The 13,178-nt window shown below is 42.8% G+C and overlaps 1 protein-coding gene across 13 annotated transcripts in view; it reads left to right on the top strand.

The window, feature by feature from the left end:
• Positions 1–13,178, top strand: part of LOC131462130 (muscleblind-like protein 1) — an 87,974-nt gene that overhangs the window by 22,849 nt on the left and 51,947 nt on the right. For 11 of the 13 annotated variants that reach the window (XM_058633100.1, XM_058633099.1, XM_058633096.1 and 8 more), the window contains exon 1: positions 6,454–6,556. The exons of 1 other annotated variant lie outside the window; for it this stretch is intronic. The gene's annotated coding sequence lies outside the window, so the exon portion shown is untranslated. Of the gene's footprint in view, positions 1–564; positions 704–6,453; positions 6,557–13,178 lie in introns of those variants that run through there. One more of the 13 variants, XM_058633097.1, reaches the window with a different exon arrangement.

Raw genomic sequence — 13,178 nt, forward strand, 5'->3', positions numbered from 1 at the left:
ACCAGACACACATCATAGATGCATGTACACAAACGCTTCTTCCCCGTTACAACACAACAACCTCTCGTTATCTCAGAAGGCAGAAGCAAGTTATCAGTCACGTGATCAGAAGTTTCTCTCCACCTTGCCTGCGTTAGCCACTGAGCTCATCCTTCATGTGTGTGTGTGTGTGACAGAAACAAATGAAAAGTATAAAAACACTCTTTTTTTTTTCTTTAATTCCATTCTTTTTAATATTTAAACAGAGGGCGGGAGCCTGAAGAGCGACAGGAGCTAGAGAGGGGAGGAGGGAGAGGGGGAGGCTGTTGCCACGGCAACCACAGCCGCGGCAGTCGTCATCGTGAGGGTTCTTCTCCTGCATTGTGTGTGAGTGTGCGTGTGTATGTGTGTATGTGGACACAGTGTGTGAGTTCACCCTCCTCTCTCCAGACAGGGCGCGAGGACATCCCCCTTTAATACTGTGCCAACAGAGAGAGGAAGAGAGAGAGTGACACACACACACACACACACACACACACACACACACACACACACAGAGGGGAGAGAGTATGAGGGAGAGAGAGAGAGAGACTGAAACCCCATAATGCACTGCATGCTGCAGGGCTGAAGTCATGTAGATTCATCAGTTCCTGCTTGTGGGGATCGTGTGTGAGCGTACACACACTCATACACTCAGTCCGAGCGCACACAGACAGTCAGGCAGGTAAGACAGCTTTTCTCTGAGCGAGTGGACGACTGGTGGCTTTACAACATGGTCTGTTTGTCTGTGTCTCTGCCTCTTGAGCGGAGCAGAGGGGAGTTTTGCTCTGCACACGCCAGACTATCATTAATATTTGACACGTTAGGATTCCTGCAACTTCCCCGCCTGTTGCTCGTGATATCGCTGCTCTATTAAATGCAGCAGTGAAAAGAAAAAAAAATGTTTTTCTCAGATTTGTTGTTTCCAAACGTGAGGATTAGTCTTGGAGAGGAGAATGAAGAAATAGCATCTAGGCATGTGGAGTATCTGTGTCAATGCCATTTCATTATTTTCTCTGTTTTTGCATATTTTTTTTCTTGCAGCATGCAGATGAATTTTTTACCATAGCTGATTTGAATGTGCTGATAAGGTTTTGCATGCACGTATATCATGGAAGCGCTGTTGAACACCTACTTTTAGGAAAGCATAACTTCTTTGGATATTGCGTGCACTTTGTCATTCTGAAGGCTGTTTACCTTTTTGTGGACACTGGGCTCAGTCCAGCATATTTATGATATGACGCTAATGAATCGTTCTAGGCTCGTTTCAATGTTAATACGTAGCATTTAATGAACACTGAATGACTTATGCAAGATTTGTTATATAAAACTAAGGCAAGATAGGATTATTAAGCCTAATGTGTCCAGCTAAATACAATTTAAATGCATTTTAAGTTCTACTTTTATAAGGTCAAACACTTATTTTTTCAGCTTTTTATGATTACATCTCCAAAGATTTTTGGTTTTAGAAAAATAAATAGGCTGATTTCACAAATTGAAAAAAATAAACAACTAAGCCTTTTATTAAGCTGTCTACATGTGACTAATGATGAGGTGATAAGCGGGTAAAAGCAGTGACGCACCACTATGGGTCATTTGTGGTTTAACAGTCACTGAGGCTTGTGACCGTATCAGTTGCGCCAGAAACCCAGACAGACTGGGAAGCACATTTTCAGTCCCGCACCCTGCGACCCTATTGTGAATTCATGTTTCACCAGTGGCATGTGCAGAAAGTGAAAATGATATAAAATTATTTTTGAGAAAGTTACGCCTTCCAAAGTAGTCGAACGAGAAATATAGTTTTTATAATCTCCTAACTTGACATCATATAATGTACAGCTCAGGGTAATTCTATTCAAACGATACTTCATCACCCGGGAGTATCTCGTCAGATTAAATCTTTTTCTTTCTCGGCGTATAGTAAAATGTGGATGTAGGAAGTTGTGCATGCTGAGCACTATATTGTAATAAACTATGCAAAGAGCTTTTTATGGCACAGGGAAATGAAATGCAAAAATTATTATTATTCAGTTTGTCTCCTTTACGCAGACATCTGCTCTTCCCCTGCAGAAATCCACCTGTCATAACTATAAATGGAGAAGCTTCTCTCCTTCATTATGTGTTTGTCACTATGTATATCATCACCTGTCAGAAATCCATGTGACATCTCTTTCTTTGCCTCTGTCTACCGCCTCAATTTGGAGACTGATAAAAAAAACCTGAATGTGTTTGTCTGTGCACTGTAGTCATCAAGGTATATTTACTATGTTCCTGTGCACTTAAGACGCGGCACAGAGATACTGTAAGTCATCGGTATTTTTTAATACTGGCTCAAACAGATGAAGATTAAATCCAAGGGGGGGCTCCGTGTGTAACAGTGGTCATACGGGAGTTTTCTCAGTAGGGAGGTTTTTGTTAACAATAGTAATTTATTTATTCCCCACCACAGAGCTCTGGAGTTGACAGTTTCTAACATTTTCCACTGAGGTCACATCTGGGGCCCCCAGAATGTGTTGGTACTCGAACAGAGAGTTGTTTCCCTCGAAAAGCAGGCGGCAGAAGCCCTGCAAGGTCATGTCATTTTAACAGACTGAAATAGCCGCTGTCTTTTGAACATGATTGGTTAAATGATTTGACCTTAGATTGTCAAAAATAGAGCACAAGTCTGCTGCATGTTAAAAAAAACACCTCCCAGACAAACACTAGGTCACGCTGCTGGATTTTCCATTGGGTAAGATCCTTGCGGTTTTCCAATAGATATTCCTTTGCTCTCCGTCCAGCTCTGGCTTTGCTTTAAAGTATGAATCAAGGATGATTTATGGATCTCCCTTTAACTTCTGCGTCTTATTTTTTTCCCTCTCGAATTTTTCTACAGTTCTGTCTTTAATGATGTGAAGCACAAGGGACAAGGGACACATGTTCATGCATTTGTGCCCCTTGTTTTTATGTTATCAGAGGGAGCGTGGATGTAAAGAAGGACTTGTTTTTAGAAAAAGTATTTCTTTGTCTGTCCCCCACTCACACATGGGCCTCAGCAGAGCAGTGAATAGGAACCTTAGTGAGCATTAAATTGTCTGCAATTGCAGTTATAATGTGCTAGGTCAAAACCTTACACTGCACTGTTTCTTCTTTCCAATGGGAAGTTGCTTACTAAGGTACTTACATGCTCGTGTAGTCAACTGCTGTTCTTAAGTCTAATGTAGGAGCAAAACACTAAAACGTGGCATAAAACTCACTAAATTCCTAGATACAATAATGACAAGGATAAAATAGCATTGAAAACATTGAGACCGGGTAAAGCCAGTGAGGAATGAGTGGAGATGGTTAAATGTTGTATGCCAGTTTAAACAGGTGGGTTTTGACCTGTAATATGTGATAAAAACAGTACAGTACAGTTAAATACAGAGGCAGATTAGAATAGAAAATCTTCCAAGAAAATGGATTTGTAATAACAATATTCATTGCGATACTAAAAAGATGAAAACGTTTTTTTTATGAATGATTGTATTGACAAATACAATTTGAGTGTATTCTCATACTTTTCCAACAACCCATCTCTAAAGATCAACACTCTGCATTGCTCACACTAGCTCTCATGCGCTGGCTTTCATCATAGGGTCTTTAAAGTTTTGTTTTTGTTAGTAACCATAGGGAGAAAATCGCTTATACTGTACAAACAGTACATAGACGCGTGTATAGCCTCGGCCCAGTAGTTGTGCTTGGCATGCCACTAGCCAGTAGCAACCATGGCTGTGGAGCCTCCATGGAGAGCAGTGTCACTTCCAAGATTCAAGTTCGAACTAATATTACATAATATCTTCCAATAGATATGAATATTCCCCGTGATGACATCATTATTATTACATTACATTAATCATCTATGGTGAAAAATACTTTCACATGCCGCTTCTCAGACACATTGATTTCCCTCAGGAAGTCACTTTAATGTTTTCACAGCAACACTTGAAGTTAAGTTGTTAACTCCGGTTCTAAGAACAACACAACATCACAGTCTTATTTGTCAGATGGATTCTAAGTTAATTTAAGGTCAAGCTGCCCTCACTGACCATGTAGTAATGGCTTTAGACGCAGTGTTGGGCTTCTAGGCAGTACATTTTGAACTGGAACAAGATTATAAGGTTTGAATTTGAACTTTCCCCCAAAATTTGAATGGATATCTCAATTTTGAATAAGAAGGGACAGCCCTAATCTCTACATGATGAGTAGCACAGTCATCAGCCATGGTCAGAGCCATGGTCCCCTGATACCAATAGGTTGTGATATATTCTGTCAGAGCCGATGAATCACTCAACCACTAGTAAAATACACAAACATTGTATAAATTAGATAGAGAACATTTTCATTGCTATATTATGTCCTGTGTCGTGATGAGTCAGCCTTGGACTCAAGCGCTGACTGCATTTCGGAAGACGGTTTTATTATTTTTTTAAAAAGTGCGTTATAGGCTACAATATAGGCAAGGCGTGTATCTTATATCAATACAGTATCAGTTACAGTATCAATATGATATTGTATATTATCAGTATCATTTGAAGTTCTCACAAGGTCACAAGGAAATATATGATTAGCAGTGATCTCACCACTGAATGTTATTTAAAAAAACAAGGAGGTAAAACTTCGGGTGCAAGATGTGGTTTCACTACTTTTTAGCGTGGGTTTGAAAGCAGTTTATTTTCTGAATATCCACAAGAAAGAACACTAAATCTAAAAATGTGACAGCTGCAAAATATTTCAGAGCATAGTTACAGAACATAAATAAGGCACACTGCACTGAACGAGCTGTGTTTTGAACCAACACATTTAGTCTAGACGAACGGCGTACTACTTCTATACACTTAGAGTCGCCGCTGCCTATTCCCAACAGCAGGGCCATTTTTGGGCACAGGACTGTGACTTGCCGGTTCTCAAACTGAGATTCCATATCACCAGCGTCTGTAGTGTGTTGCAAGGTCTCTATGAATGACCCGGTAAATATTTATAGAATCTGGAGGTAAACATTAACACACAGAGCAGCGCAGGGATCCGTCAGTGGGTGCTCCTGAGAACAGGCTCCCGTTCAATCAACACCTTCTGCCTTTCACCCTTAGACACACACACACACACACATATTCACACACATACGCCAATAAAGTGATAAATTCCAAACGCCATGATATACCGCAGCTAAGGCGGTGATGTGACTCTGAGTCACTTGGTAACACCCACCTGACACACACACGCACGCACACCTCCGCAAACACACAACACCATGCACGCACACATGGTCAGAGAGACACACATGCACCTGACGACGTGTTTGATGGCGTTAGACACCATGGCAACAGAGCTGTGACTCTTGCTGTCCTGTGAGTGGACTGGTGCTGTGGAGGAGGGAGGGAGGGAGGGATGGAGGGAGGGAGGGAGGGGAGAGCTCTATCGGCTAACCCTGCTCTCTCTTTTTTTTCTGTAGCTTCACCACAACTGTTGTCTGCATTCTGCATCAGAGGTTTTGTTTGTTTGTAGTAGAAACAAGAAGAGAGGTCAGCAGTGTTTTTAAAACCTTTAACTATAACAAAACATCACACGGGATAAGAGCCAATCGGTCTGATGCGTACAGCTGCAAACCATTTGTATGGCTTCTTATTTGTTGACACATTAGTTTTATCTTCCTTCTCTTTGGTGCTCAGTCACTGCATTTCCTTGCGCCGGTCCCAAACAAAATGGTTTAACCCCTCTCCTCTTTTTTTCCTTTTTAAACCCTCTTCAATTTTATTATCATTGCAGTTTTTTTCCCCCCTTCTCTCTGCTCCTGTCGGTCCCGCTATATGGAGGTATAATAGCGCCAATAGCAGGCAGAGGTGTAGAAGGTAAGGGCAGGCAGGTGGACACGTCTCGCCAACTGCATCTTTATGAGATTTACTGGCTGCAGATACAGATGGTGGAGCGACAGGGAGGGGCATGAAGGGTAGAGGGTGTTGCTGGAACAGTGCAGGTGAACTGCATTTTTGTCTCCAGTCGCGTTTTTATCGTCTCGCACACAAACTGATACACACTGACTCGTTCTCACGGAGTGTAAAACTGTGGGAGCGTGGCTGTTGACAGCAGAAGTTTGTCTGAGTTAAGTCCCTGCGTTACCCTCTCTTCCTCCTCTCCTCGCATCTCCTCCCTCTTTTGCGTACGATCCAAGCGTGAGCTGTGAAAGGTGAACTTGCAGCCCGCTGTGGATAAATTATGTGTGACATGTTTAGCTGTGCTGCCTTATATGGAGACCGGCGCATTTGAATACAGTAGGGCTCTGCCAGGAGTGAAGGAGGGAGAGAAAAGGAGCGACGGAGTGAAGGACAGCGAGGGAAGGAGGAAGAGGAGGAGAAGGAGGAGGAGGGAAAAGAGGCAGGGGAGGGAGAAAGCGAAGGAAAAGGGAGGGAGGAGGGGGAAGTGATGAAGGGAGTGAAGGAGAGGAGTGCCGCGAAGCAAACATGAGGTTTTCACTTTCCATTCTCCTCTCAGCAGCAGTCAGATGAGTCCTTGCAGAGATACAGTAAGTCATTTACTCTGTCTGAGCGTGCATGTGTGAGTATGTATGACTTTGTGATTGTTGAGAGATTAGACTGAGTTGTCCCTGCCTACATTCTCTGCTTCGTCCTGCCACATAGCTTTTAAAATGACCCATCTAGATGTCATGTTGAGTGAGTTACTGTTTGTAAGTACACTTCGTGTGTGTGTGTGTGTGTGTGTGTATGCAAATGGCCATCGTGCGTGATTGTTATTGTGTGGTACTTTGAGGCAGGACCGTTTTAATGTGGAAAAAGAGCTTAGCAGACCTAATAATGGGCAACGTTAGTGTTTTATGCTCCGCAGAGTAGACACACACACACACACACACACACACACACCCACACCTGGGTGAAGCCACTAAAAAGGTGATTAACACCATTCCCCTTGCCAATGGTTGATCTGCCCTGTTTGTTTTACCCCTGCATCACCTGTGTGTGAATTGTAATGTCACGGATGTGCTGGAAACAAAAAACAACAACAACCCCATTGCCCTCATTGATAATGTTATTTTTGCGTCTTTTACTTCAGAGATGATATTCGGCTTTCTCCCAACTTTTAAAACGGAAGGATTGCCACAAACATCGGTGCAAACAGCTATGCTCACATCTGTGCACGTTGTTGTGTTGTGCCACGAGTGATGACGAAACTCCATGACGGCATTAGCATGGACACCCAGTTCTAACATTGGCACTGATGTTGAATGGAGCCAAAGGCAATAAAATCCTGCATGCACTGCAAAGTCATTTGACTCTGGAGTACATCCCGGTTAAATTCATTCCCGGTGGTTAAAAACCTGTTTAACTGTGACGCACACTTAACACTTAACTTTTTTTTTTTTTACCAGTGGAATGGAATGGAATATCTGTAAGTGGCACTAACGCTAAATGTGTTTATATATACAATATAAGTTTCCAGATGAATAAATGAAAAAAACACACACAAAATATTAGCGAAATAAGTGGGGAAAAGTGACGTTATTGGTGCGGGTATGTTTCTTTGATGTTGCCAACGACTGCAAAGAGCTGCACTTAATACGTGAGTGTAATTTAAAAAGTGCATAAGACAGTAATAGACTTAACCTTCATGACTGAGGTTAGACTTTCTGTATTGACATTCTTTTAATAGAAACTTTGCAGGGGTTTGCTGAAATGTAATGACTATATATTTCAGGACCCTGTTGTTTGAATTCTTCTCGTTTAGGAGTTCTGTTTATTTACCGTACTCTGACCTGCTGTTTGTTGTAATAATCACTGCATCTATCTACGGTTTCCCTGTAATTTTTGGCACACGCCCACTAATCTCTCCACGTCTGCCTCTCTTCACACTTTTACTTCCTCGCCCCTCTCCGCCTTTGTCTCTCTCCCTGCAGCTCTCTGTCTTTTTCCCCCCCCAGCCCCTCTGCCGTTTTATGGCTCACTCTCTGTTTCTCTTTCAGTGTCTGACTCTCGGTGGGTTGAAAGAGCTCCACTGCAGATCAGAGCAGGCAGATCTACAAGGTCATTAGAGTATAGAACAGTGAGAGCACAGACGCACTCAAACACATACTTAATTCCATAGCACACGCCTCTGAATGTGTGAGAGAAGAAACGACTCTTAACGCAGGGGGAGAGTGACTGGGCGAGGAGGCACCTGCAAAAAATCGTTGTTTTTTTATGAATTTGAGCTCTCTTTTGGTTCACTCTTCACTTTTGTGTTTCATCCTTCAACTAATCTGTCCTTCAGAAGTGATGTCATCTCTGTGCTGTCCTCAGCAGGCTCAGGATAGCCGGTCGAATACAGATGAGCAATGACAATGTTTGTGTGTGTGTACATGCATAATGACATGAGCACATCCTCACCCTGATTTACATGATTCAATTATCAAGAAAAGAGAAACAGGGTGTATGGTGCTCTGTGACTGGAAATGACTTGGAGTCCCAAGTGTCAGGAAGCCAACACAGCACATAAGCAGCAGATACAGTAGATGGTCCACTTAGACAAATGGTTGAGGGAGTCCTACGAGGCCGCTTGGCGAGTGGCAGAATCACAGTGAGTCAGTCAGTGGTGTATGATTGCTGTTTTCCCTGCCGTCTGCAGAGCTGTCACTGGACCAATGCACACGAGTGAAAGATGTAATCTATAGTAAATACAGTTGGCTCCACGGACGAGCCCTGTGATTTCCGTAGATTAAGGTGTCAAACTGAATCACTGGTCATAGACAGTTGAAGAGTACAGATTATCCCTTGTTTGGCCACATGGCTGCACTGATGACAGGTTGGGGGATTCTACACTTCAGTGGGTGTGTGCGGTTATGATTCAGAAAAGTGATATTCTCTTTTGGGGGGAGCATTCACTCCGTTGGCATTTCCTGATTTGATACTAAATACCAGACTGCAGAATGTGAGGCCAAAATTATTAGTATGAATCATCTTTGTCCTCTGCACTTCACAATCTTCACGACAACTGTGTTATTAAGCTTTTCAGCCGCCCACCTTCTAGTCGGTGATCATTTTTTGCTGTGAAGGAATCTCCACTGTCCAAGTTTGTCATAAATTGTTCTTTATCTCGCTGTTTTTATTGCGTCGCTCTGAAACTGCTCCTTCTCTCACTCGACTCCCATCTCATTATATTCTGAATTTGTCCACTCTGTCTGTCTGTCTGTCTGAGGCCGTGCCACCTGTGCCCCTCACCTGTCTCCCTGTCTGTCACTCTCTTTTTTGTCTTTGTCATCCCCTGGTTCACCTCTGTGCCTGTGCTGTCTGTCTGTCTGCATGTGAGAGCAAGAGAGACACAGTTAAAGTAAATGGGAGAGACAGTGCATACCCATTTGTGTGTGTGTGTGTGTGTGCGTGCGTGCCATTTTTTTATGACCACAGAGGTGGTAAATTTGCACAAGGGAGCCCAGACTCTATACTTTTAGTGGCATCTGTCTGCCTCTGTTCCACCTGTGATATCTATATCTCCTGCACCTCCCCATTCTGTCACTCACTGTCTGTGCCTCACCCTGTCCTTCTGTCTGTCCATCATTCTGTCTGCGCTACCGTCTCTCCCTGTCATAATTGTTCCACCTACACACACGGGGTTTCGTTCATTTGGACGGTCTGACCAAAGCCTCATCCCTAACCTTAACTGCAACCGGTTAATACCGAACCTCAACCTAACAATTAACATATTACCTCTAATCTTATGTAATAACTCCGAAATGAGATTCTGCCTCAATATAACTCATGAGGACTGCTGTGTGTGAACACACACACACACACACACACACACACACACGCAGACAGACACACACACACATACACTACCTCCATTGCTATTCCTGAGAGGAGCAGACTGGTCTGGCAGTGGGTTGCTTTATGTCCATGAACTCAGTGACTCCCTCTCTGCCACTGCATTACACCACACTGGCACCACCACAGCCGGCCATGCTGCAGTGACTATAAAAGTAACAAGTAGCTGAATGGATGAGCAAAAATGTATATGCGTTGGTGCACAGTATGTGTATATATATATATACATATATATATATATATATTTATATATATATATGTATGTATTTGACCATGTAATTAAACACATATCCTCTCACATCCGCCCGGGAGTCGAGCAAAACTGCCTCGCACCCTATCTGTGTGCATGTCAGGCTGTTTAAACACTTGCACTGATATCACGGTGCAGACAACAGCTTGCACACGTGCCACTTGACTGCCCTCGCCGTCTCTCCTCCCCTCTGTTTGTCTTACAGCTGAAGGAGGGTGTCGCACATTGTGTGTGTGTGTGTGTGTGTGTGTGTGTGTGTGTGTGTTAATGTGTGCGTTTGAGACGGAGCGCGCGCGCACAGGAGAGATGGTTTGATGCTGTGCTTATGCGTACGTCTTACTCATGTGGCTGTGCGCTGAATAACAATGCTCTGACTGACCTTCCGTTCCTCTCTGTAATTGTGTATCCTCTGTGGATGATGCAGATCTGTTGTCTCATGGTTTGTGGTCAGCGCTGATGTGCGCGCGTGTGCGTCACAGGCGAGGAAATGGGACGGAGTCTGAGATTACACTGACGGTACAATATGTGGAAAGATCCTCGTAATGGATTATCATTTCATAATGATTAGCAGTCGGCTGGTGACTTTTGGATCAAATCTCAAGCTTGAATTGTAGGGACGGAGGATTTCTTTGGTAGGTGTGTGAACCAAGGCATTACAGTACATATGGTACCACTGCATACATTCATGATCTTTGGCCGTAGTGTCAGTACTATTCATTGTCATGGGACTTAATGAACCACCTTGCTTCCACTCATTTTTTGTTAACTTTTTGAGTCCTGGCTCCTGATTGGATAAAGTGGTGTGCGATACTGAATTATTATTATTATTTTATTCAACATTAGTTAGCAGAACTACATTTGCTCGCAGAAGTAGATCCAGGAACTATTTCACTGACAGCAGCTTTAAATATTATGTTGTTATTGCAGTCTTTCGGCTGTCAGCCAGTTACGTAACCCACAGTAATTAGATCATATTTGTACATGTTTATTCAAGATCTTTGTCGGGGTTCAATAACACCACTTTAAGTGAGACCACTGTCGGTGAACATCTGCATATGAGAGAAAAAAGCTAATGATAGAATAATGTGATCAAGTTGTAAACTGGAAAAGCAGCATGCAGTAATGAAGCTAATTTAAAGAGCACTTTGTTTCCATCAACGCAACAAGTCTTTTCTTTTCTTGCATTTATTGAAACCCCCACTTCCTTGTTGGCCTTTATACCCTGGCATTTATATCGATTTGTCTGTCCTTGTTGTAAGTCAAATCGAATGCACCAGAAAACATTAAAAATGTGTCATTTTAACATGTAAAGTGAGCGTGACTTGCCATAATTTACCTGTAGGGAGGCCAGTTTGCTAAATGTGACTGGGTATCTGTTAAAGGGAAATCATCTGCTGTCATAATCATTGTCAGTCACTATTGCACCACCCTAACTAACTGCTTCAGCCTCATTAGTGAGGCTGTATATGAGTCCAGAGGGTGATACTGTGTGGATTTTACATCAGGCATTTGAAACCTTTTATGATCTCACGGCTAACTGCTTTGTCATCAGACTGGATCTGACACCATCTTCCACTTAATGCTTGCATTAACATGGTTTCTGTAGTTGCCTTGGCAATGATGACCTTGCAGCACATTACTGTGGTACTGCAGCATAAGGTGTTGCGTGAAACAAGGAACAAGAGGGGAGACAGTGAGAAGGAGAGGAAGCGGGGGGGAGAGACAGTGGCCGAGAAAAAAACAAAAAACGAGGACAGCTACTATTAAAAGATGAGCCACGTTCACAGTTGTTTATGTCACATGATACTTGGAGTGCAACTTAGCAGCAGGCGAGCAGATTGCTAAAAGCAAAGGCAGGCTCGGGGAGAGCATATATGGAAGACTGCAAAGCATATAAGCAGAAGAGAAGGGGAACAGGTGGCCATCAGAGAAACGGAGAGAGATGAAAAATGTCTAGATAGTGTCACACTGAAGGGCCCACACGGCCTCAAAAGACAGACATCTGCTTTTCATCTCCTGCGTTGCCCTTGACTCCTCCTCTTCCATACCTGCCAAAAATCACCTTGTTTTAACTCCTTCACTACCAGACACCAATCTCTGTCTCTTACCAACTTGTTCCAAATGCTCCTGTTCAATTGAACCTATTTCCCTGTCCCAGTATACAAGCATTACTAGTGGGGTAAAATTTTTTGGGGGGGGGATTTAGAGTGTCTGCTCCACTAGGCGGTATAAAGCCCTCATTCAGCTTGTTAGTATTAGTAGTTAGTTAGAATTACAATTCTTTAAGCTGATCGTGGGTCAAAAAAAAAAAAAAGACTGGGCTGAATGTTTGTTAAATTCTCCTGTGTACCAGCTTCTTCTATTAATTACAGGTATTAGATGGGAACTGTGGGTCATGCGCAGACACATGCAGTAATAGTTCCACTCCCAATGGCAATATCCAGGTGTGTTAGTCTGATTTAGTACAATTTCAGTCAGACTAACATGCCTATTTTAAAAGTCTTAGTTTGAGTTAGACAAACACAATATTTAGTTTTTGGGCTAATGTCATATAAACATGTTGACTCTTCACTCCACCACCCCCCCTCCTCTTCCTCTCTGTTGCCCCTATCAGTAAAAAGGGCAGCACAGGTCATATATAAATGATATCCTGGTCAGCTGGTGATGCGGTGTAATATGAGGCATCCAGCATCTGTTTTTTACTGCTGCAGTCAGCGCCCTTTAACCTCTCACATTACTGCAGCCCCCCCCACCCCCTCTCCTTTCTTATTTGTGTTTTGGAAGTTGCACCACCAATAATTTCTCCAAGCCTGTATAAACTTGCCGCTTAATTGCATTTCATTTGAACTACACCATTGTCCATATTGCTAATCAACTCATGATGTAAATGTTATGATATTAATTACTTGAATCATGAATTTATCTGATCAAGACTTTATAAATGAATTCCCTTTTGTTGGTGTCATTTCTTTGGACCTCACGCACTGTGTAGTTCATTATCAACCAAAGCTCTCAGGTAAATAATCAGCAGGAGAAGTCAGTGCGACTGGAACAAATGTGAAGCGAGTTGAAGAAGGGGCAGA

This window comes from Solea solea, chromosome 7 (assembly GCF_958295425.1).
Source record: "Solea solea chromosome 7, fSolSol10.1, whole genome shotgun sequence".
NCBI lineage: Eukaryota > Metazoa > Chordata > Actinopteri > Pleuronectiformes > Soleidae > Solea > Solea solea.